The sequence below is a fragment of the Sinohyriopsis cumingii genome, chromosome 11, assembly GCF_028554795.1.
Source record: "Sinohyriopsis cumingii isolate HCF-2022 chromosome 11, ASM2855479v2, whole genome shotgun sequence".
Lineage (NCBI taxonomy): Eukaryota > Metazoa > Mollusca > Bivalvia > Unionida > Unionidae > Sinohyriopsis > Sinohyriopsis cumingii.
This window is the reverse complement of record NC_142971.1, coordinates 82,988,327-82,995,153: the sequence shown is the minus strand read 5'-3', so window position 1 is coordinate 82,995,153 and position 6,827 is coordinate 82,988,327. Positions and strand designations below refer to the sequence as shown.

At 34.2% G+C, this 6,827-nt stretch overlaps 1 protein-coding gene and 1 pseudogene across 2 annotated transcripts in view; one reads left to right on the top strand and one right to left on the bottom strand.

The window, feature by feature from the left end:
* Positions 1-923: 923 nt before the first annotated feature.
* The window catches only part of LOC149788864 (chitinase domain-containing protein 1-like), a 55,634-nt gene continuing 49,730 nt past the window's right edge, over positions 924-6,827 (top strand). For both annotated transcript variants that reach the window (XR_016424270.1, XM_089974979.1), the window contains exon 1: positions 924-1,014. The gene's annotated coding sequence lies outside the window, so the exon portion shown is untranslated. The remainder of the gene's footprint in view (positions 1,015-6,827) is intronic.
* On the bottom strand, positions 2,052-3,713 carry LOC149788865 (uncharacterized; annotated as a pseudogene).

The window sequence follows — 6,827 nt, the reverse complement described above, 5'->3', positions numbered from 1 at the left end:
AATGAAAATCACAAAATCAAATTCTAAAAAAGAAAAAAAATAATTCTAAAACTCTAAAAATATTAACGCAACGCATATATTATATGCACATCTATTTCCTTATGTAAAATGTTTACTAATAACTCTCCAGATAAGTGAAGTTTAAAAACATTTTTGCCTGTCTTTGTGCGCTACTTTTTATCAACAGTACTTCATATATGTACATAACATATGTTCAGTAGGAACTGTCTGCATCGGCATTAAACAGACTTAAATATATTTTAAAAAATTGCCATTGTTTTGACAAAATACATTATTGAACTTTGAGTGCAGATGTTTACTTAAAGAGTGTATATAGATATATATATATATATATATATATATATATATATATATATATATATATATATATATATATAAATGAGAGAGAGAGAGAAAACAAAAATTTCTAATTCTTATATATATATATATATATATATATATATATATATATATATATATATATATATATATATATATATATATATATATAAAATTCGAACCTCGGCCGAGTCATACCAGATACATAATTTTTTTTTTAGTACTAACAGTTGTCTTGCTAGGCGCTCAATATTAAGAGGTTAGTGTTAGAACTGATCGGCCTGGTTTCAGGATAATGTGACTGGGTGGGACATCATGCTACATGTGTGTGGCATTATCCCTGAGCGCAAGACATTACTATAAACTGTCACACTGCATACATAGTAGCTATATGACTGGATTTTCTTTAAAGTTACGTAAAAAATCAAAATCACACACACATTACCAAATCTTATATATATATATATATTCTATCAACAGTCAATATGTTTAAATTTTGTCAGTTTAGTACGTCTCTACCCCGTCTTTATACGTTTTTGCTTGTTTTTAACCGTCTTTGTCCTGTCTTTCCTTGTCTTTGCGGATTTGTGCAGGACCGCAACAAGGCCAAATTGGTCTTTCCCGGATGTACGTTACCACAAGGCATACGATTTCGTCCTGAGTTTTCGATTCATGGTACGACCGATAATCTATAGTATTTTGCAACACCAGGGTCTTAGGTCAATCGAAACGATGACCATATATTCATTATTTTACGTGATAAAACGTCATTATACATATTTCGTTGAATGTCATTGTCCCAACTGTTCTATATCTAGTGATGTTAGGTACTGTCACCTAGTTTCGTATGTACTGCTTTTAAACATTGCAGCAGTTTGAGGACACTTTATCCCATGCCGTGTCCTACAAATTTGAGGAACACACGCCATGTAAAAAAAAAAAAAATAAAGGAAACTAGCATGTAGTACTTAATGCACTGGTTGTGCCAAAAATGTGTGGACACTTGCATTTTTATAATTAATGTTTTATCAAGTAGCCCGGAACGCTGTATTATCGCCGTACATAATGTTGTTATCGGTATATATTAAAACCGTTTTGTTGTTACTGCATGGTTACATTTTGTGAAGTTTCTGTGACTTTCCCTCTATCTATTCCTATAAAAATTCTCTGTCAATCGAAGCCCGTAAATGTACATAAAGTCAAATATAGTTGATGACCCAGATTCAATTACCATGGGGAAACAATTCTATATTATCGCGGTATTTACATAACTTGGGTATGGTAACACGCACGTATTATAATAAACGTAAATTTGAACTTACCTATAAGAATGAATGTCCACACTTGCATTGGCTGAATATTCCACATAAATAAAAGGATTCAGTGATTAAATGGAATACACAAATGTAATTAAACTTGAAATCCATGAATAAAAACGCAATAAATTGTTTAAAAAAATTAAATATCTTTGAATTTTAAATGCATTGTGGGCAGAGAAATTAACTATGTCACCTAACAACTGATGTTGCACAACAAAATGAAACGTGTGTCCAATGTCGGCATTTGTCACTGTGCCCATTTAACAATCACAAGATTAACCCAACCCCTAAGTGCAGGTGGCTGATGCTTGTGACATACACAACAATTTGAAGATTCATCCTCTGATACAGATAAGCTGTCTTGACTGTCCTCAAATATGTTTTCATCGTCAATCATCGTCTACATAATATACTTAAGGACCAGGATGAGGAGAAGAAGGGATTGTAATCATAGGTGATGTTTTCAACAAAAAAATTGGCTTTAGTACAAGATTTCTTTGAGAAAGTAGGTACTATTCTGCTGTTCATTATTTCTGTTATTGCTGACTTCACAGTTGAGACAGATGATATCCTGACAGTGAAACTTGTGGAATTGTCTAGAACAGTTGGTGCTTCTTTGTAAGGTTTTGAAGCTGATGAGTGTTGCATGATGTTGACATTCTTCTTCTTTGCTAGGCTACCAGTAAGGAACGGTGTAGCAAAATTTTTTGGGGGCTTTTGGGCAATTTTTATAATTTTTCTCTTCTTAAAGAAATCATGTATGTCTTCATCTTTCTCTGATGTTTTGGCATTCATAACAACAGCTGTATCGTAATCCTGAGTTGCTGCTTGAGAGGTGTCAGTAATTTGTTCCTCACCGTGACTGGCATCATTCTCCACATGGTAAATGGTTGATGGTGCTAACTGGGAATCCAAAATTTTCTTATTTGAGAATGGATAAATTCCCGATTTACCACAAGCGGAAATTAAATTTTCAGGAGACATTGCCTTCAAGTAAGGTTTGCAGATAAGTTTTGCAATGTCATATCTTGTTACTTGTTGTCCTTGGTTCTTCTGCAGGAATAGCTGACATTCACTGTTGTACATTGATTTGAAGGGTCCAAAAATACCAATGTCCAGAGGCTGGGTGATATGGCTTTTATGAGGTGGCAGTTCAGAAAGAATGACATTGTTTTTATTTGCCCAGTCTAGAAGTGTTAAAGATATATGTGATTTATGACCATCATACAATATGAGGGTGGGCTGTAAGTTATTTCCATCAACTTTTCCACTATGCTTTGCAGAGTGTTTGGTGATGTTATTATGAAATATGGTTGAGTTTGACCAACCACTATCGGACATCTCACCAACAGATCCTGGAGGAGCACCGTCTAACAACTGAGTATTCCACTTCTTCCCAGGGAAGACAAAGTATGGTGGGATGTGGTATTGCCACACCCGATGATGGTTACATTTTGTGATCTTGTTGATGCCACTGCTTGTGCCTGAGTATCCTTGCCACATACGACTCTTGGAGGTGAATGCTCAGTATTGATTCCAGTTTCATCAATATTAAATATTTTATCTGGCCTTTCTCTTAAATTGTTGACTAAGGATGGTTGATAGCTCCTTATAATAGTGGTTTAGTACATCCTTTGAAGCATATTTTGCTCGCATGATAGATAGCTTCTGTGGCTTGGCAAGATTTAAATCTGGTCACCTGCACATAAACCCATAAAACCAGCAATCACTCGAAGGTCGTTCACTTGGATCTTTTTCCCACAAGATACTGCATAGTCTGCTGCAAGGTACTGCACATTTGCCTTTGTATATCCATATCCGATATCAGCCATATACTTGAGATGATCTACCAGTTGATGCTCTTCATTACCACTGAAGATTCTCTCTGGACCTGGCTTGGCATCAAGGGATATATTGTCCTCTAGTCCTATATCTCAAGGTTGACTCTGGAACACCAAACTGCCTAGCTGCATGATAAACATACATGTCTTCAAGAGTTGCATTAAAAGCTCTGTGTAAATTGGTATAATTATACTGTCTCTTTACCTTCGTCATACGTTGATTCTGAAAGACAGAGATAATATAAGTATACAAGTTTGTGATGATAATAGGTATATATATATATATATATATATATATATATATATATATATATATATATATATATATATATATATATATATATATATATAAATAAAGGTATGAATACTAAGGAATATATTATTATTATTATTATTATTTAAAAATAACAAATGGAAACAGTTCAGGATTAATGATTTCATATTTATGTATGATGTGTATGATCATTGTTCACGTTTTGGTCCTTATTGGCTACCATAGAATCTAATTCCATGCACAGCCTTGATATGACCGGTATATAATCTATAATTATTAAAGTGCAGACGACACATTTAGTATATTTAGTACTCAAGACTGATGTAGATATTCAAATTTCGATAGTACTTTTGTATATAGTGATCCATGAAATTGAATGCACCTTAACAGATAGTGCATTTCCAGGTTTTTCAAAATATGTATACTTACCAAAAATGTTGACATATTGATGAAATTGTGTTCTAACCGCTCTGCAGAACCTCTTTTCTGCAACTTTACCAAGGTAAACAGCCACTAGGCATCGCATGTGCAAAATTACTTTGGAAATCCCGTTTGCTGTGATAATATAGAGCCCGCGATAATACAGCGTTTGACTATACTTATGTCAAAATAGATTTTTATGAACTCTGGTTTGGCTAAAATAGCTGCTGTGTGGAATTCCCCATATGTGATCTTTCCCTGTTCAGTTTTAGTTTTCACATATTATCTACCAATGTTTATTATTACAGCAGCGAAGTTCAAGGTATATATATTTCTCTAAATGAATTAAAAAGACAGCGACAACATGTATCTCCATGTTTATCCTATCTAGGTTAATTTGTCAGTAAATGCTTCGCTATCATACATGAAAATTCATCTTGTTTTGATTTACTCTTAATTATAACATAATGCTGGCAATTCAGATAGTGTAAATTCATGTTAGTATTCCATTGTTTTAATTGCACACATTCTTGCATGTTAAAACTGAGTAGTAAATTAAAAGTCAAGACACTACTTTAACATTTTTCAAGAATACGAAGGGGATATTCCATGTTTATATTACCCATAGCCATCAGACCTATTCTGGCCGCATGGTCAACAGTTTAATAGATATCAACATCTGGTTTGTTCCTGTATATTATTGCCAGCCTATAAAAATGACATCTGGCAATTGAAAAGTCCTGAGTTTGTTATATTGTGTACTGATTTTAGTCCAAATATTGACCTATGTTTTGCACTGTAACATTTTCTAGCCTTTGGATTGACATCACTAACTACATGTACTACTGCTGCCATGTTGGCCATGCATCTTTTGGTTTGGATTACTTTCCTGACTCGCTTAAATCAAGACTCATTTTTAGGCAAGGTGCACCAATTAGAATTAACAAAATATCTTTTAAAAAGGGTAAAATTTTTGCTCATTTTAAATATGTTTGTGCTGAGCATGCATTTAGCAAGAGGCTCAGATGCAATATATATATTTTGTCATGCCATGGCTCACCCTAAAATGCGCAATAAAATTATAATAAGGCCCAATATGCAAGATTCGGGGTTTTCACTTTATAAAAATGCCAATAAATCCATGCAAGATGTTATTATATGAGCACAGGGTATGGTGCTAAGAAAGACTTGTTTTGATCTCTAATCTAATGTTAATTCCAAAAAACTGCTCACAGTCATAACACACTTGCTTGAACATAGCCTATTACATAGTTATCACACCCTTGCTTGAACATAGCTAATTACATAGTTATCCCACCCTTGCTTGAGCATAGCTAATTAGTACATAGTTATCCCACCCTTGCTTAAGCATAGCTAATTACCAAGTTATCCCACCCTTGCTTGAGAATAGTTAATTACCAAGTTATCCCACCCTTGCTTGAGGATAGTTAATTACCAAGTTATCCCCCTTGCTTGAGCATAGTTAATTACCAAGTTATCCCACCCTTGCTTGAGCATAGCTATTTACATAGTTATCCCACCCTTGAGTGGACATAGCTAATTACATGTCCCTTTTTAATGAGTTAAATTTATTTTCCAAATTATTTAAATGATTAGATGACAAAATTGTTTATCTGCATATGTTTATTTCCTTTTATGAATTATTCAGTATCACAATAAATTATAATTTCAAACTGTAAAGGCATTGCTTTATCATTGTAAATCCATTGCACAAGCAGTCATCAAAGACCCAACATAGCAATTCTGCTGATTACCATAGACTTTGCTTTTACTGCCAAATATGTTGTTTGAAACTAAATATAAATACCATCACCTATTTTTTATCACCTGGCAATGTACCTACTGCTAATGCCAAAATAGTTCATTGATTTATGTGCATGAAAAGAAGATGCAAGTTCATTTTTGTTATTATTTTTCCCTGACAAAAGCATACACTATGGCGTACAGGGGTAATAATTTCAGGGAGACAGGAGAAAAAGTTTCAGTAAAACCATGTACTGGCACTCAAAGTGCAGTTCTGACCAAGAGAAATATCCCAAGTCCATGGAGTGATAAAGTGGAATTGGTTTGATATTTCTTCAAAACATTAAACCATGTGAATGGTATTGACTTATCTGTAGGAATAACAGAAAATGGAGAGAAAAAAAAGGATGAATTATACATTAATCGTATTTGATAATGAATGTGACTGGGGGTGGTCCCAGAGATGTAAAATGGGAAAGAAAAATCCTTTCACAGAGGTAAGAAAGGAGATGAAAATTTAAATTAATCAGATTAAGAGTATTTATCCAGAGAAACTGCAGCACATTGATGTAAAATGTAAACAGATTATCTGAACTTAAATTTTCCAAATTGGTGATGATTCATTTGGAGATGGGGCCCTGAGTGGCAGAGTGGTCTAAAGCGCTTTCCATTACGGATCACTGCCATCTCACCTCTGTCTGCGTAGGTTTGAGTCTTGGATTTGGCCAATGTGGGTATGTGAGAAAGCGTGCCAGTAGCTTCTCGAGGGTCGGTGGTTCTTTTCAGGGATTTAACAGGTTCTTCCTCCACCATTAATACTGATCGCCATGTACAGCCTATCGTGTGCTGAAAAATGACGTTAAACCCCTC